General features: G+C 47.9%; 1 protein-coding gene across 1 annotated transcript in view; it reads left to right on the forward strand.

The window, feature by feature from the left end:
• The first annotated feature begins 5,816 nt into the window (after positions 1 to 5,816).
• The window catches only part of NUMA1 (nuclear mitotic apparatus protein 1), a 69,050-nt gene continuing 58,104 nt past the window's right edge, over positions 5,817 to 16,762 (forward strand). Inside the window, exon 1 of the mRNA XM_069759517.1 lies at positions 5,817 to 5,966. The gene's annotated coding sequence lies outside the window, so the exon portion shown is untranslated. The remainder of the gene's footprint in view (positions 5,967 to 16,762) is intronic.

Genomic DNA, 16,762 nt, shown 5'->3' on the forward strand with positions numbered 1-16,762 from the left:
GAGTCTGCCTATGGGGGGGGTGCATTATACTATATAGAGTCTGTCTATGGGGGTGCATTACACCATATAGAGTCTGGCTATGGGGAGTGCATTATACCGTATAGAGTCTGCCTATGGGGAGTGCATTATACCATATAGAGTCTGCCTGTGGGGAGTGCATTATACTATATAGAGTCTGCCTATGGGGAGTGCATTATACTATGTAGAGTCTGCCTATGGGGGGTGCATTATACTATATAGAGTCTGCCTATGGGGGGTGCGTTATACTATTTAGAGTCTGCCTATGGGGAGTGCATTATACAATATAGAGTCTGCCTATGGGGAGTGCATTATACTATATAGAGTTTGCCTATGGGGAGTGCATTATACTATATAGTCTTCCTATGGGGAGTGCATTATACTATATAGAGTCTTCCTATGGGGGGTGCATTATACCATATAGTCTGCATATGCGGAGTGCCATATACTATATGGAGGCCTATGGGGAGTGCATTATACCATATAGAGTCTGCCTATGGGGAGTGCATCATACTATATAGAGTCTGCCTATGGTGGGTGCATTATACCATATAGAGTCTGCCTATGGGGAGTGCATTATACTATATAGAGTCGGCCTATGGGGAGTGCATTATACCATATAGAGTCTGCCTATGGGGGTGCGTTATACTATATAGAGTCTGCCTATGGGAAGTGCCATATACTATATAGAGTCTGCCTATGGGGTGTGTGTTTTACTATATAAAGTCTGCCTATGGGGGGTGCGTTATACTATATAGAGTCTGTCTATGGGGAGTGCATTATACTATATAGAGTCTGCCTATGGGGGGTGAATTATACTATATAGAGTCTGCCTATGGGGGGTGCATTATACTATATAGAGTCTGCCTATGGGGAGTACATTATACTACATAGAGTCTGCCTATGGGGTGTGTGTTATACTATATAGAGTCTGCCTATGGGGGGTGTGTTATACTATATAGAATCTGCCTATTGTGGGTGTGTTATACTATATAGAGCCTGCCTATGGGGGAGCGTATTATTCTGTAAGAAGGACTATGGGGAGTGCATTATACTATATATAGTCTACCTATGGGGGTGCATTATACTATATAGAGTCTACCTATTGGGGTGCATTATACTATATAGAGTGTGCCTATGGGGGGTGCATTATACTACATAGAGTCTGCCTATGGGGGTGCATTATACTATATAGAGTCTGCCTATGGGGAGTGCATTATACTATATAGAGTCTGCCTATGGGGAGTGTGTTATACTATATAGAGTCTGCCTATGGGGGGTGCATTATACCATATAGAGTCTGCCTATGGGAAGTGTGTTATACTATATAGAGTCTGCTTATGGGCGGTGTATTATACCATATAGAGTCTGCCTATGGGGAGTGCATTATACTATAAAGATTCTGCCTATGGGGGGTGCATTATACCATATAGAGTCTGCCTATGGGGGGTGCATTATACCATATAGAGTCTTCCTATGGGGAGTGCATTATACTATATAGAGTCTTCCTATGGGGGGTGCATTATACCATATAGTCTGCATATGCGGAGTGCCATATACTATATGGAGGCCTATGGGGAGTGCATTATACCATATAGAGTCTGCCTATGGGGAGTGCATCATACTATATAGAGTCTGCCTATGGTGGGTGCATTATACCATATAGAGTCTGCCTATGGGGAGTGCATTATACTATATAGAGTCGGCCTATGGGGAGTGCATTATACCATATAGAGTCTGCCTATGGGGGTGCGTTATACTATATAGAGTCTGCCTATGGGAAGTGCCATATACTATATAGAGTCTGCCTATGGGGTGTGTGTTTTACTATATAAAGTCTGCCTATGGGGGGTGCGTTATACTATATAGAGTCTGTCTATGGGGAGTGCAATATACTATATAGAGTCTGCCTATGGGGGGTGAATTATACTATATAGAGTCTGCCTATGGGGGGGTGCATTATACTATATAGAGTCTGCCTATGGGGAGTACATTATACTACATAGAGTCTGCCTATGGGGTGTGTGTTATACTATATAGAATCTGCCTATGGTGGGTGTGTTATACTATATAGAGCCTGCCTATGGGGGAGTGTATTCTGTAAGAAGGACTATGGGGAGTGCATTATACTATATATAGTCTACCTATGGGGGTGCATTATACTATATAGAGTCTGCCTATGGGGGGTGCATTATACTTCATAGAGTCTGCCTATGGGGGTGCATTATACTATATAGAGTCTGCCTATGGGGAGTGCATTATACTATATAGAGTCTGCCTATGGGAGTGTGCTATACTATATAGAGTCTGCCTATGGGGGGTGCATTATACCATATAGAGTCTGCCTATGGGAAGTGTGTTATACTATATAGAGTCTGCTTATGGGCGGTGTATTATGCCATATAGAGTCTGCCTATGGGGAGTGCATTATACTATAAAGATTCTGCCTATGGGGGGTGCATTATACCATATAGAGTCTGCCTATGGGGGGTGAATATACCATATAGAGTCTGCCTATGGGGGTGCGTTATACTATATAGAGTCTGCTTATGGGGAGTGCCATATACTATATAGAGTCTGCCTATGGGGAGTACATTATACTACATAGAGTCTGCCTATGGGGTGTGTGTTATACTATATAGAGTCTGCTTATGGGGGGGTGTTATACTATATAGAGTCTGCCTATGGGGGAGTGTATTATTCTGTAAGAAGGACTATGGGGAGTGCATTATACTATATAGAGTCTACCTATGGGGGTGCATTATACTATATAGAGTCTACCTATTGGGGGTGCATTATACTATATAGAGTCTGCCTATGGGGGGTGCATTATACTATGTAGAGTCTGCCTATGGGGAGTGCATTATACTACATAGAGTCTGCCTATGGGGGTGCATTATACTATATAGAGTCTGCCTATGGGGGGGTGCATTATACTATGTAGAGTCTGCCTATGGGGAGTGCATTATACTACATAGAGTCTGCCTATGGGGGGTGCGTTATAGCATATAGAGTCTGCCTATGGGGAGTGCATTATACTATATAGAGTCTGCCTATGGGGAGTGCATTATACTATATAGAGTCTGCCTATGGGGGGTGCATTATACCATATAGAGTCTGCCTATGGGGAGTGTGTTATACTATATAGAGTCTGCTTATGGGGGGTGTATTATACCATATAGAGTCTGCCTATGGGGAGTGCATTATACTATATAGAGTCTGCCTATGGGGGGTGCATTATACCATATAGAGTCTGCCTATGGGGGGTGCATTATACTATATAAAGTCTGCCTATGGGTTGTGTTATACTATATAGTCTGCATATGGGGAGTGCATTATACCATATAGAGTCTGCCTATGGGGGGTGCATTATACTATATAGAGTCTGCCTATGGGGGTGCGTTATACTATATAGAGTCTGCCTGTGGGGGGTGCGTTATACTATATAGAGTCTGCCTGTGGGGGGTGCGTTATACCATATAGAGTCTGCCTACGGGGAGTGCATTATACTATATAGAGTCTGCCTATGGGGGGTGCGTTATACTATATAGAGTCTGCCTATGGGGAGTGCATTATACCATATAGAGTCTGCCTATGGGGAGTGCATTATACCATATAGAGTCTGCCTATGGGGAGTGCATTATACTATATAGAGTCTGCCTATGGGGAGTGCATTATACTATATAGAGTCTGCCTATGGGAAGTGCATTATACCATATAGAGTCTGCCTATGGGGAGTACATTATTCTCCATAGAGTGTGCCTATGGGGGGTGCGTTATACTATATAGAGTCTGCCTATGGGGAGTGCATTATACCATATAGAGTCTGCCTATGGGGGGTGCATTGTACTATATAGAGTCTGCCTATGGGGGGTGCGTTATACTATATAGAGTCTGCCTATGGTGGGTGCGTTATACTATATAGAGTCTGCCTATGGGGGGTGCGTTATACTATATAGAGTCTGCCTATGGGGAGTGCATTATACTATATAGAGTCTGCCTATGGGGGAGTGCATTATACTATATAGAGTCTGCCTATGGGGAGTGCATTATACTATATAGAGTCTGCCTATGGGGAGTGCATTATACTATATAGAGTCTGCCTATGGGGGAGTGCATTATACTATATAGAGTCTGCCTATGGGGAGTGCATTATACTATATAGAGTCTGCCTATGGGGAGTGCATTATACTATATAGAGTCTGCCTATGGGGGGTGCGTTATACTATATAGAGTCTGCCTATGGGGAGTGCATTATACTATATAGAGTCTGCCTATGGGGAGTGCGTTATACTATATAGAGTCTGCTTATGGGGGGGTGTTATACTATATAGAGTCTGCCTATGGGGAGTGCATTATACTATATAGAGTCTGCCTATGGGGGAGTGCATTATACTATATAGAGTCTGCCTATGGGGAGTGCGTTATACTATATAGAGTCTGCCTATGGGGGGTGAGTTATACTATATAGAGTCTGCCTATGGGGGAGTGCATTATACTATATAGAGTCTGCCTATGGGGAGTGCATTATACTATATAGAGTCTGCCTATGGGGGAGTGCATTATACTATATAGAGTCTGCCTATGGGGAGTGCGTTATACTATATAGAGTCTGCCTATGGGGGGTGCGTTATACTATATAGAGTCTGCCTATGGGGAGTGCGTTATACCATATAGAGTCTGCCTATGGGGAGTGCGTTATACTATATAGAGTCTGCCTATGGGGGGTGCGTTATACTATATAGAGTCTGCCTATGGGGGGGGTGCGTTATACTATATAGAGTCTGCCTATGGGGGGTGCGTTATACTATATAGAGTCTGCCTATGGGGGGTGCGTTATACTATATAGAGTCTGCCTATGGGGGGTGCGTTATACTATATAGAGTCTGCCTATGGGGGGTGCGTTATACTATATAGAGTCTGCCTATGGGGGGTGCGTTATACTATATAGAGTCTGCCTATGGGGGGTGCGTTATACTATATAGAGTCTGCCTATGGGGGGTGCGTTATACTATATAGAGTCTGCCTATGGGGGGGGGTGCGTTATACTATATAGAGTCTGCCTATGGGGGGTGCGTTATACTATATAGAGTCTGCCTATGGGGGGTGCGTTATACTATATAGAGTCTGCCTATGGGGGGTGCGTTATACTATATAGAGTCTGCCTATGGGGGGTGCGTTATACTATATAGAGTCTGCCTATGGGGGGGTGCGTTATACTATATAGAGTCTGCCTATGGGGGGTGCGTTATACTATATAGAGTCTGCCTATGGGGGGTGCATTATACTGTATGGAGGCTAGTTAGGAGATAATGTGAGATCAGTTTAATAGCAAATATGGTGAGTGTTCCCTGTAATATAATGCTGTAAATAGATCTGTATCCCCAGCTCAATTGTGCATGCCCTATAGCCTTCTCCGGGCTTCGTGGCTCCACCCAGTCCTCTGTGGCTCCGCCCCGTCCTCTGTGGGTCCGCTACATTCTCGGGTCTCTGTGGCTCCGCCCCATTCTCGGCTCTCTGTGGCTCCGCCCCGTTCTCTGGTCTCTGGCTCCGTTCTGTGTGGCTCCGCCCCGTTCTCTGGTCTCTGTGGCTCCGCCCCGTTCTCTGGTCTCTGTGGCTCCGCCCCGTGATCTGTGGCTCCACTTCGTTCTCTGTGGCTCCGCCCCTCTCGGGTCTCTGTGGCTCCGCCCCGTTCTCTGGTCTCTGCGGCTCCGCTCCGTCGAGCGCTGATTTGCTTTGCGACAGGGGGCGTGTCCTCAGTGAGGGGCGTGTTGTTTTGAGGCGTCTTTCAGGGGGCGGGGCGATGTTGGTGACGTCACGTGTAGGCGCGAGCGGACGGAGTGCAGCCAATGGCGGCCGGGCCCGCCGGCGTCTCATGGTTTGAATAATATTCGGGCCGAGACTGTAAGGGGACTGCGGACGGCCAAGAGCGGGGATTACCGGTGCAGGTGAGCGGAGGCGGCGCCCGGTGCGGTCTGACGTCGTGTAAAGGCGCCAAGAGGGCCCGAGCCTGTATCTGCGTCATCACCGAGAGAGAAAAGCGGGAGATACAGGAGGGGAGGAGACCCCCGGGGTGTGTGAGGGGAGAGAGGAGACCCCCGGGGTGTGTGAGGGGAGAGAGGAGACCCCCGGGGTGTGTGAGGGGAGAGAGGAGACCCCCGGGGTGTGTGAGGGGAGAGAGGAGACCCCCGGGGTGTGTGAGGGGAGAGAGGAGACCCCCGGGGTGTGTGAGGGGAGAGAGGAGACCCCGGGGTGTGTGAGGGGAGAGAGGAGACCCCCGGGGTGTGTGAGGGGAGAGAGGAGACCCCCGGGGTGTGTGAGGGGAGAGAGGAGACCCCCGAGGTGTGTGAGGGGAGAGAGGAGACCCCCGAGGTGTGTGAGGGGAGAGAGGAGACCCCCGGGGTGTGTGAGGGGAGAGAGGAGACCCCCGGGGTGTGTGAGGGGAGAGAGGAGACCCCCGGGGTGTGTGAGGGGAGAGAGGAGACCCCCGGGGTGTGTGAGGGGAGAGAGGAGACCCCCGGGGTGTGTGAGGGGAGAAAGGAGACCCCCGGGGTGTGTGAGGGGAGAGAGGAGACCCCCGGGGTGTGTGAGGGGAGAGAGGAGACCCCCGGGGTGTGTGAGGGGAGAGAGGAGACCCCCGGGGTGTGTGAGGGGAGAGAGGAGACCCCGGGGTGTGTGAGGGGAGAGAGGAGACCCCCGGGGTGTGTGAGGGGAGAGGAGACCCCCGGGGTGTGTGAGGGGAGAGAGGAGACCCCCGGGGTGTGTGAGGGGGTAGAGGAGACCCCCGGGGTGTGTGAGGGGAGAGAGGAGACCCCCGGGGTGTGTGAGGGGAGAGGAGACCCCCGGGGTGTGTGAGGGGAGAGAGGAGACCCCCGGGGTGTGTGAGGGGAGAAAGGAGACCCCCGGGGTGTGTGAGGGGAGAGAGGAGACCCCCGGGGTGTGTGAGGGGAGAGAGGAGACCCCGGGGTGTGTGAGGGGAGAGAGGAGACCCCCGGGGTGTGTGAGGGGAGAGAGGAGACCCCCGGGGTGTGTGAGGGGAGAGAGGAGACCCCCGGGGTGTGTGAGGGGAGAGAGGAGACCCCCGGGGTGTGTGAGGGGAGAGAGGAGACCCCCGGGGTGTGTGTGAGGGGAGAGAGGAGACCCCCGGGGTGTGTGTGAGGGGAGAGAGGAGACCCCCGGGGTGTGTGTGAGGGGAGAGAGGAGACCCCCGGGGTGTGTGAGGGGAGAGAGGAGACCCCCGGGGTGTGTGTGAGGGGAGAGAGGAGACCCCCGGGGTGTGTGTGAGGGGAGAGAGGAGACCCCCGGGGTGTGTGTGAGGGGAGAGAGGAGACCCCCGGGGTGTGTGTGAGGGGAGAGAGGAGACCCCCGGGGTGTGTGTGAGGGGAGAGAGGAGACCCCCGGGGTGTGTGTGAGGGGAGAGAGGAGACCCCCGGGGTGTGTGAGGGGAGAGAGGAGACCCCCGGGGTGTGTGTGAGGGGAGAGAGGAGACCCCCGGGGTGTGTGTGAGGGGAGAGAGGAGACCCCCGGGGTGTGTGAGGGGAGAGAGGAGACCCCCGGGGTGTGTGTGAGGGGAGAGAGGAGACCCCCGGGGTGTGTGTGAGGGGAGAGAGGAGACCCCCGGGGTGTGTGAGGGGAGAGAGGAGACCTCCGGTGTGTGTGAGGAGAGAGAGGAGACCCCCGGGGTGTGTGTGAGGGGAGAGAGGAGACCTCCGGTGTGTGTGAGGAGAGAGAGGAGACCCCCGGGGTGTGTGAGGGGAGAGAGGAGACCCCCGGGGTGTGTGAGGAGAGAGAGGAGACCCCCGGGGTGTGTGAGGGGAAAGAGGAGACCTCCGGGGTGTGTGAGGGGAGAGAGGAGACCCCCGGGGTGTGTGAGGAGGGGAGGATGTGCCCTGTGTGTGTGTGTGTGGGGGGGGGGGGGGAGAGAGGAGACCCCCGGTATGTGGGGGGGGGGGGAGAGAGGAGACCCCTGGTGTGTGTGGGGGGGGGGAGAGGAGACCCCAGGTGTGTGTGAGGGGGATAGGAGACCCTGATACACCGGTATGTGTGAAGTGGGGGCAAACCCCGTTACTTTTGCACCCAAAGATGAGTTTTCTTAGCGCGCGTCCATTTGTTGGTGTCTCAGGTGACGTCACAGGAATCTGGGGCTGCACTCATCACCCTGCAAGAAATGGGACATCCTCCAGGGCCAGCACTGCGGTCAGTCACCATACTACTGAAACAGATCGTCCTCGGGGCGGCGCTGCTGTCACTCGCCTGCTTCTATCACTGCCCCCTAATGATGTCAGTTTGGTGGCAGAAGCTGTGGTGAGTGACCGGAGGGCCCCCCGAGGACGTCCTGTTACCGGGGGTGATAGAAGCTGCGGGGAGTGCAGCCCCGTCTTCCTTTGACGCCCCGTGTGAGACCCCCCTCCAAATGAAACAAAACAAAAAATAAAGTGAAGACATGATCTAGTGAGAATGAAGGGGGGGGGGGGGTTGTAGATCAGCCCCAGTGATGGTCTGTGCAGCACTACGGCATATGATGGCGCTATATAAGCTTGTAACAAATAGCTGTGCAGAAATTACCGTGAGGAATGTTCACATGATACAAATTACAGAATTGTTGTGGCTGATAATGTGTTTGCAGGTTTTTGTGTCCACGTAGTGACGGCTCCCTCTGTTACCCTCAGCTCTTCTGTCACAGACCTGAATGTCCACTACAAGTCCCAGATTTCTCTCTGTCATTCTTACCTTTCAGTACTTGGATCTATAGATCTTTCCTCCTGCGTCCGGGTGCGGGCGGAGGCTTCCAGCTCACTCCATACTGGGTGTCTGTAGATTCGGCCTCGTTTGTGGCCCACGGAGCAGTAGCCGGCCCCAATACTGGAGGCTCGCTGTTTGGAGGAGGTGGTTGCTCGGTCTGGTGTCGCCCCCGTGTGAAGCGTCCTGGATTTATTTTGCCTTTGTGTCAAGTCCTTCTAAGATGGTGATCTCCCCGGGGCAGCAGAGAGTGACACTGGGTCAATTATGTAAATGCGAGAGGCGGCGAGTTCCCAGCTCAATGTTGTGTTCAGAAATTGCATCACATTGGCCTCCATCATTCAGGATGAAAGAAGTTGTGCATGAAATTCGGCAGCGGATTGCAAGTAACCTCCAAAAATCAAGTGGCAGACTGTCAGCAAGTTCCTGTATGTGAGATGGAGCCACCTCCATCCAAGACACCCACAAAATCTACAGTCAGAGGTACGTCTCCGAGGGGCCGTCTCCTGTGGTCACATACAACCCCCACATCAGCATCCTAAGGAAGATTAGTGCTGAGCTTCTGCCCATGTTCCACAGGCGGGAGGAAATATTCCCAGATTCACCCCTTCCCAGCCACCTAACAGAGACTCTCCTCACCAGAAGTGTCCCGTCTTCACCATAGGAGCCGGGCAAAGGAAAAATGCCCCAGCTGCACCCACCTCTCACCATCACAAGACTGCACAAGGTTGGACGGCTTCTCCTGTGCATCCCGATATGTGGTGCCCACGACACAGGAATACAAGGCAGGAGTAATCTACAGACCCACGATAAGGCATCAGCTGGAGAACACTAATGCATTGGGACGCAGAATGACAGACCTGCTGTCAAAAGTGTTGGCACCCTTGAAATTGTTCCAGAAAATGAAGTATTTCTCCTAGAACCCTAGAAAATTAGTACAATTACACACGTTTTTGTTATACACGTTTATTTCCTTTGTATTGGAGCAACACAAAAAATCTGAGAAAAAGGCAAATTGGACATATCTTCCAAAACCCAAAATGGGCCAGACAAAATTGTGGGTAAACAACTTTGTTAGAAGCATGTATGTGATGCTTGTTCAAACTCGTCTGTGGCAAGCAACAGGTGTTGGCAAATATGAAAATCACACTGAAACCAGATAATAAGGGGAGAAAGTTGACTCAATCTTTGCATTGTGTGTCTGTGTGTGCAGCACTCAGCATAGAGAACAGAAGGAGGAGTAGAGAACTGTCTGAGGAATTCAGAACCAAATTTGTTGAAAAATATCAACGATCTCAAGATTACAAGTCCATCTCCAGATATCTTGATGTTTCTTTGTCCATGATGCGCAACATAATCAAGAGGTTTACAACCCATGGCACTGTGGCTAATCTCCCTGGATGTGGACCGCAGAGAATAATTGATGAAATGTTGAACGCAGGATAATCTGGATGGAGGATAAGCCCCGATCAGGCTCCTAAGAAATCCAAGCTGTCCTGCCGGCTCAGGGGGCATCAGTGTCAGCGTCTAATGTCCACTTTGCATATTCCTGGTGCAATTCGGGAAGAGTGAAGACTCGCCGTGAGTCTGAGGATCTTTGGGTGTAGCTGGATCGAGCTGCTTGGAGGAAATCATCAAGCAAGGAATGAAGCTCGAGGAAGATAATTTGCATAATAATAATCTTTACGGCGATTTGGCACAAATTTGTTGTGTTCAGCATGGAGAAGCAGATCACCCACATGGTGCTGCAATGTGCGCTATATGTTTACAGACTTGCCAGAGGAAAACACAAACCTTACATGCCAGAAATACAAGCTTGTGACTCTTAGTAGAGGAAAAGGTGCAAAGTTTTCAGGAGACGAATATCTACACTGAAGCTCATCGAAGAAGATGAGGATTTCCTTCACAGAGCAGAAGAATCTCTTCAGAATGTTCCAAGAGAAGAACTTCTCAGTGATCCTGCAGAAGATAATGACAGAGTAGAAATAACTGTTCAGAATTTTGGAAGAAAAGCAGCTTTCATTGTACCTGCATAAGAGAAATGGAAGCATGTGACCCAAAGAGGCAGGAGGGTGAGGAGGCCGTCAGCACCCATACCGCTGAAGAACCGCTACCAGGCTATCACCCATACCGCTGAAGAACCGCTACCAGGCTATCACGCAGGACAGCGGAGAAGATGTTCATCAAAAAAAGTGCTTTACCCGCAAAGAACACCTCAGTAAGAAATCGGAAGCCTCTTGAAGGGAGAAAAAGAAGCACTGTGGTGAAGAAGAAAAGGAGAGTGGTGGTCATGGGGGGATTCCCTTCTGAGAGGAGCAAAAGCCGCTTTCTGCGACCAGACATTACTGGTGCCCAAATCAAAGGTGTCTTATAGGGTATCAGGACTCTTCAGTAATTAAGACGACCACCCATGTCTACTAATACATGCAGGAACAAATGACACCGCAAGAAAGGACCTGGAAACTGTAGGCAGAGAATTTGAAGATCTTGGCCGGAAAGTGAATCAACTGGGAGCGCAGATCTTCTTCTCATCCATCCTCCCAGTAGATGGACGGGGACCAAGGAGATTGAACAGGATTCTACTGGTGAACAACTGTCTGTCTTGACCATTTAGTGAATTATCTGTATGGTGGACTCGTTGATAGAGATGGGTTGCATCTCAAAAAAAAGAGGAAAACACATATTTGTTGGACGCCTTGCTACACTCATCAGGAGAGCTTTAAACTAGAGCAATATGGGATGTGAAATATATGTCCAGGAAAAAGTATGCAGCCAATGAATTCTTTTGAGAACCCTATTAGAAGTGGAAATAAAGAACAAAAAAACAAATGCTGAATGAAAATAGAGGAGCAGGAGAAACAGACTACAAACTAAAATGTGTCTATACAATTGCACAGAGCTTGGAAAGCAAACAAGGAGAATTGCAGCTGCTAACACAGGAAGAGCAATATGATGTCATAGGCATCATTAAAACTTCATGGGATGACACACATGCTTGGAGTATGAGGCTTGAAGGCTAAAACGTATTTATTAGAAACCGGATGAAGAAGAAGAGAGTAGGTGTTTCATTGTATGTAAGGAAAACATATCTCCACAGAGATCCAAGCTTCAGAGACTGGTAGCTCTGTAGAACTGTTTTGTTAAAAATTCAAGGAGCAAAGAACAGAAAGGACACTGTTGTAGATGTTTACTATAGGCCACCTGGATAGACAGAAGATATGGATGAACTGTTTTTAGATCAATGTCTCTGTTCACAAAAACGTACGACATAATGATCATGGGAGATTTTAACTATCCAGATATTAGTTGTGAATCTCTTAAAAGCTAATGTACTAGGTCCAGAAAATTCTCATCTTCTCTTGCTGACAACTTTATCTTTCAAAATGTAGAAGAGAGAACATGAGGATCTGCAATCTTGTAGAAAACATGGAAAGCCAGCACTCGACCACTGTGAATCACGGTGCCAGTGAACGGGAGCGAGAAGTCCCATAAACCATAGAAAAGTAATCACTGCACTCGTATATTGAAAGTTTGCTTATTCCTCTTGGAATAAGCAAACTTTCAATATACGAGTGCAGTGATTACTTTATTCTCTGATCTGCAATCTTGGACCTAATTTTTACCAAGAGGGAGGAAATGGTTGAGGAAGTAAAGTTGGCTGGGAATTTAGGAGGCAGCGATCACGCTATCCTCGAATTTTGGATTAGAAGAGATGGAAGACCAGTGAGGACTCAGACTTTAAGGTTGGACTTCAGAAAGGCAAATTTTAATTGACTCTGCAAGAGGGTAGGAAAGGTCCAATGGCCGAATGTTCTAAAGGACAGAAATGTCCAAAAAGGATGGGAGATTTTACTAAATTAAATTCTCACCGCACAATTGGTAACAATCCCGAAAAAGAATTGGAAGCATTTAAAGAGACCAGGATTTATGATCACAGAACTTAATCACTTGTTAAAAAGGAAAAAAGAAATGTATATCAAATGGAGTCATATCTAAAGAAGAATACAATGCTGTCTGCAGGGCAAGAGTTAGAAGAGCTAAAGCCAGGGATGTGAAAAGCAAAATAAATGTCAAAGATGCTATGGGATTTTTACAGGATGAAAAGGGTGAAGTGATCAGAAATGATGAGAAAGTCGAACTTTTAAATTCCTATTTTGCATCTGTTTTCTCTAAGAAAGCAATTGTAACATGAACGGATCTTCATAGTACCATCGAAGGAATAAAAGAATCCACACTATCCATAAACGGTGAGATGATGAGGGAACACTTAGCTAATGTACATGAATTTACATCTCCTGGTCCAGATGAATTACATCCTAGGGGACTGAAAGAGTTGACAGAGGAAATTGCAGAACTACTAGCCAGAATCTTTGAAAAATCATGGAGAATCAGAGAAGTCCCAGAATGGAGAAGGGCAAATGTTGTCCCGATCTTCAAAAGGGAAAGAAGACGGGGACCATAAATTACAGGCCAGTGAACCTTACTTCTATACCAGAAAAGATCTCTGAATAAATGATTGAACAAGACATGCCAGACTCCTCTGTCTCTCTATGATGGAATCACTGACTGGGTGGATCAGGGAAATGCGGTAGATATAGTTCAACAGAATATAGGGCCTTGTTCCTTGGTCCATCCACTCGGTGCATGAGCATACCTTCCCCTGCCAATATCTACAACGAGTAATCTATATTTTGTTGAACTCTTTGGTGTCTGCTTCATGGGCCTTCTTGTTACTCTATGTATGTTTCCCGGTTAAGGGCTTAAGTGTCCTTGGAAAAGCTGTGCCCTATATATCCTTTTTAGGATATTTTCTGTGGGGTCATTTTTTTTGACTGGTTATTTAGTCTATTAGCAGTCCCATGAGCCAGTAGAGGTATAGGCTGTTGTTTGGGTATTAGACTATGTACGGATTGTTATGTGGATATCATCTTTAATGGACTAGGTTCTTTGCTGTTGTTGCATTTTAGTTATATTTTAACGTGTGTGGTGTACTAATAAAACCTCTTTTTTGTATTTTGTACATATTGCGTGGTGTGCATCATTACAGAGGCGCGTTTTTCAAATGATAGGATTCGGTTCTCACCTCTGTTTTGGACCCCGTAGGATATAACTTTATGCCATAGTAGTGCGCTTGGTGCTTCCCCTTTTTTGCGAAACTGAATGGGAGGAGGCACAGATTAGATATTAGAAAACACTTTTTGACAGTGAGGGCGATCAATGTGTGGAACAGGCGGCCACGAGAGGTGGTGAGTTCTCCTTCAATTGAAGTCTTCACACAGAGGCTGGACAGACATCTGAGATTTTTAGTGACTCCTTCATTGAGCAGGGGTTTGGACACGATGACCCTGGGGGTCCCTTCCAACTCTAATATTTTAGGATTCTATGAACGAAATAAAACTATGGCAGGAGACCCGGGAAGACCCCACTGCTGACACAGGGACATAAAAACCTAGATTGCAGTTTGCCAAAATCCTTCTGGGAAAGCGTGTTGTGTGCAGATGAGACCAAAATAGAGCTTTTGGGTAAAGCACATTCTACTGTTCACCAAAAATGGAATGAGACCTACAAAGAAAATAACACAGTTCCTACAGTCAGATATGGTGGAGGCTTAACCCCTTAACCCCCGGAGCTTTTTGTTTTTCGCTCCCCTTCTTTCCAGAGCCATAACTTTTTTTATTTTTCCATCAATGTGGCCAAGTGAGGGCTTATTTTTTGTGGGACGAGTTATACTTTTGAATGACACCATTGGTTTTAGCATGTCGTGTAACAGAAAACGGGAAAAAAATTCCAAGTGCAATGAAATTGCAAAGAAAGTGCAATCCCATACATGTTGTTTGGCTTTTTTGCTAGGTTCACTGAATGCTAAAAGTGACCTGCCATTATGTTTCTCCAGGTCATTTCGAGTTCATAGACACCAAACATGTCTAGGTTCTCTTCTAAATGGTAAAAAGAAATTCCAAACTTTGCTTAAAAAAAATTGCACAATTTTCTGATACCGGTAGCATCTCCATGTTTTGGGGTCGGGTGAGGGCTTATTTTTTTGCGTGCCGAGCTGACGTTTCTAATTATACCACTTTTGTAAAGATACGATCTTTTTATCGCCCGTTATTGCATTTTAATGCAATGTTGTGGCGACCAAAAAAACGTAATTTTGGCGTTTTGACTTTTTTTTTCGCTACACCATTTAGCGATCAGGTTAATCCTTTTTTTTTTTTATTGATAGATGGGGCGATTCTGAATGCGGCAATACCAAATATGTGAACGTTTGATTTTTTTATTTTATTTTGATTGGGGCGAAAGGGGGGTGATTTGAACTTTTATATTTTTTTTTAATATTTTTAAACACTTTTTTTTTTTAATTTTGGCTTACTTCAATAGTTTCTGTGGGAGACTAGAAGTGTGCGATAACCTGATCGGCTCAGCTACATAGGAGCGATGCTCAGATCACCTCTATGTAGCTGAATTACAGCATTGCTATGGGCGCCGACCACAGGGTGGCGCTCAAGGCAATCCGTCATCAACAACCATGGAGGTCTTCAGGAGACCTCCGGTTGTGATGGCCACACACCGATGACCCCCTCACGTAATGGGGGTCAGCGGTGCGCGTACTTCTGGCCGGCAGCTCTTGTTAAATGCCGCTGTCAGAGTTTGACAGCGGAATTCAACTAGTTAATGGGTGCTGGCGGATCGCGATTCTGGTCATTTGCTTTTTTTTTTTTTTTTTTTAGTTTTCTCTTTTTTATTTTTTTGTGTTGTTCCAATTGACATAAATGAAGTAAGTGTGTATAACACAATATGTGTAATTGTAATAATGTTCTGGGAGAAAGACTTCATTTTCTGGAACAATTTCAAGGGTGCCAGCACTTTCGGCCACGACTGTAGGTCATAATACAGAGACGTCAATGTAAGCGCCACAGATAAAATCTGGGACATTGAAGCTGAGCAGGTTTAGGTCTGTGATTAATCCCGGTGTACGGGGAGAGCCGGCCGTGGAGCTCGGGGGGATTGCAGGGCTTGGACCGGCCACTGGCTCTTCAGTCTGTGTATTTGTATGCGGCCGCCTGACTCTTCCCTCATATTCAGCCCTTCTGTCCGTCACTACATGGAGGCTTCACGGCCCCAGCAGACCCCGGATCACTGCTCTGCTGCGGGCGCATTCACACCGACCGCCGTCAGACTTGTTACACTGGACGATGCGAAATAATCGGGTGATCGTCAGCCTGTTTACCCATCGCCCCGTGCCCCCGCCGGCTGTCACTCCTCTCAGTTGTGCTCTTCTCTATGTCCTCAGCTGATGATGGAGCCTCCATGCTTTGGACGCTTTTGTTGTTTATTTGCAGCTCTATCTTGACTAGCGGCTGCATTACCGGCTTTGTGCTGCAGGTGGCGCCCTCGCTGGTTGATCTCCCTGTGCTGCTGCTCTCGGTGTGACCTGTGCTTTCTGTATTGTAGTTGGCAGCTCTCCCGCTCACCCCGTGTGTAACTCGTGGTCTGCAGGGTTTGGTCAGAGCCGCCTTCTGTGCAGATCTGTCAGACTGAAGGTTTACCTTCCCATATTCCTACATCAGTGTCTGACAGCCCGGAATCTTCTATTCTTTACACTGCAGGCTGCATCTCCCAGTCGCCAGGATTACGCTGCCCTGTCTGATCACGGTCTTAACTATCACTGGCCCCTCCGCGACTGACACTGCATGCGGGGAGAGCGGTCAATCAGTGTCAGACAGGTGGGATAACCAATGTGAGCCAGCCCTACAGTGGGGGTCCGCGCCTTCCTGGAGAGCCCCCACTTCAGATCTGACGTCCGATTATATGGCATTACCTGCGGCCTTTCTACACATCCCACAGATCGTGACATTTTGTTTTTCATGACATGTTGTGCTTTTAGTGGTTAAAGTCGGGTTGATAAAAGGAAGGGGCACGGTTTGGTCGAGCTCTGGACATAAATAATGGATATCGCAGAGTGGAAATTGCAAATATGTCACTGTAGTGGTCCCCCCACGGTGTA

Source organism: Ranitomeya imitator, chromosome 3 (genome assembly GCF_032444005.1).
Source record: "Ranitomeya imitator isolate aRanImi1 chromosome 3, aRanImi1.pri, whole genome shotgun sequence".
NCBI lineage: Eukaryota > Metazoa > Chordata > Amphibia > Anura > Dendrobatidae > Ranitomeya > Ranitomeya imitator.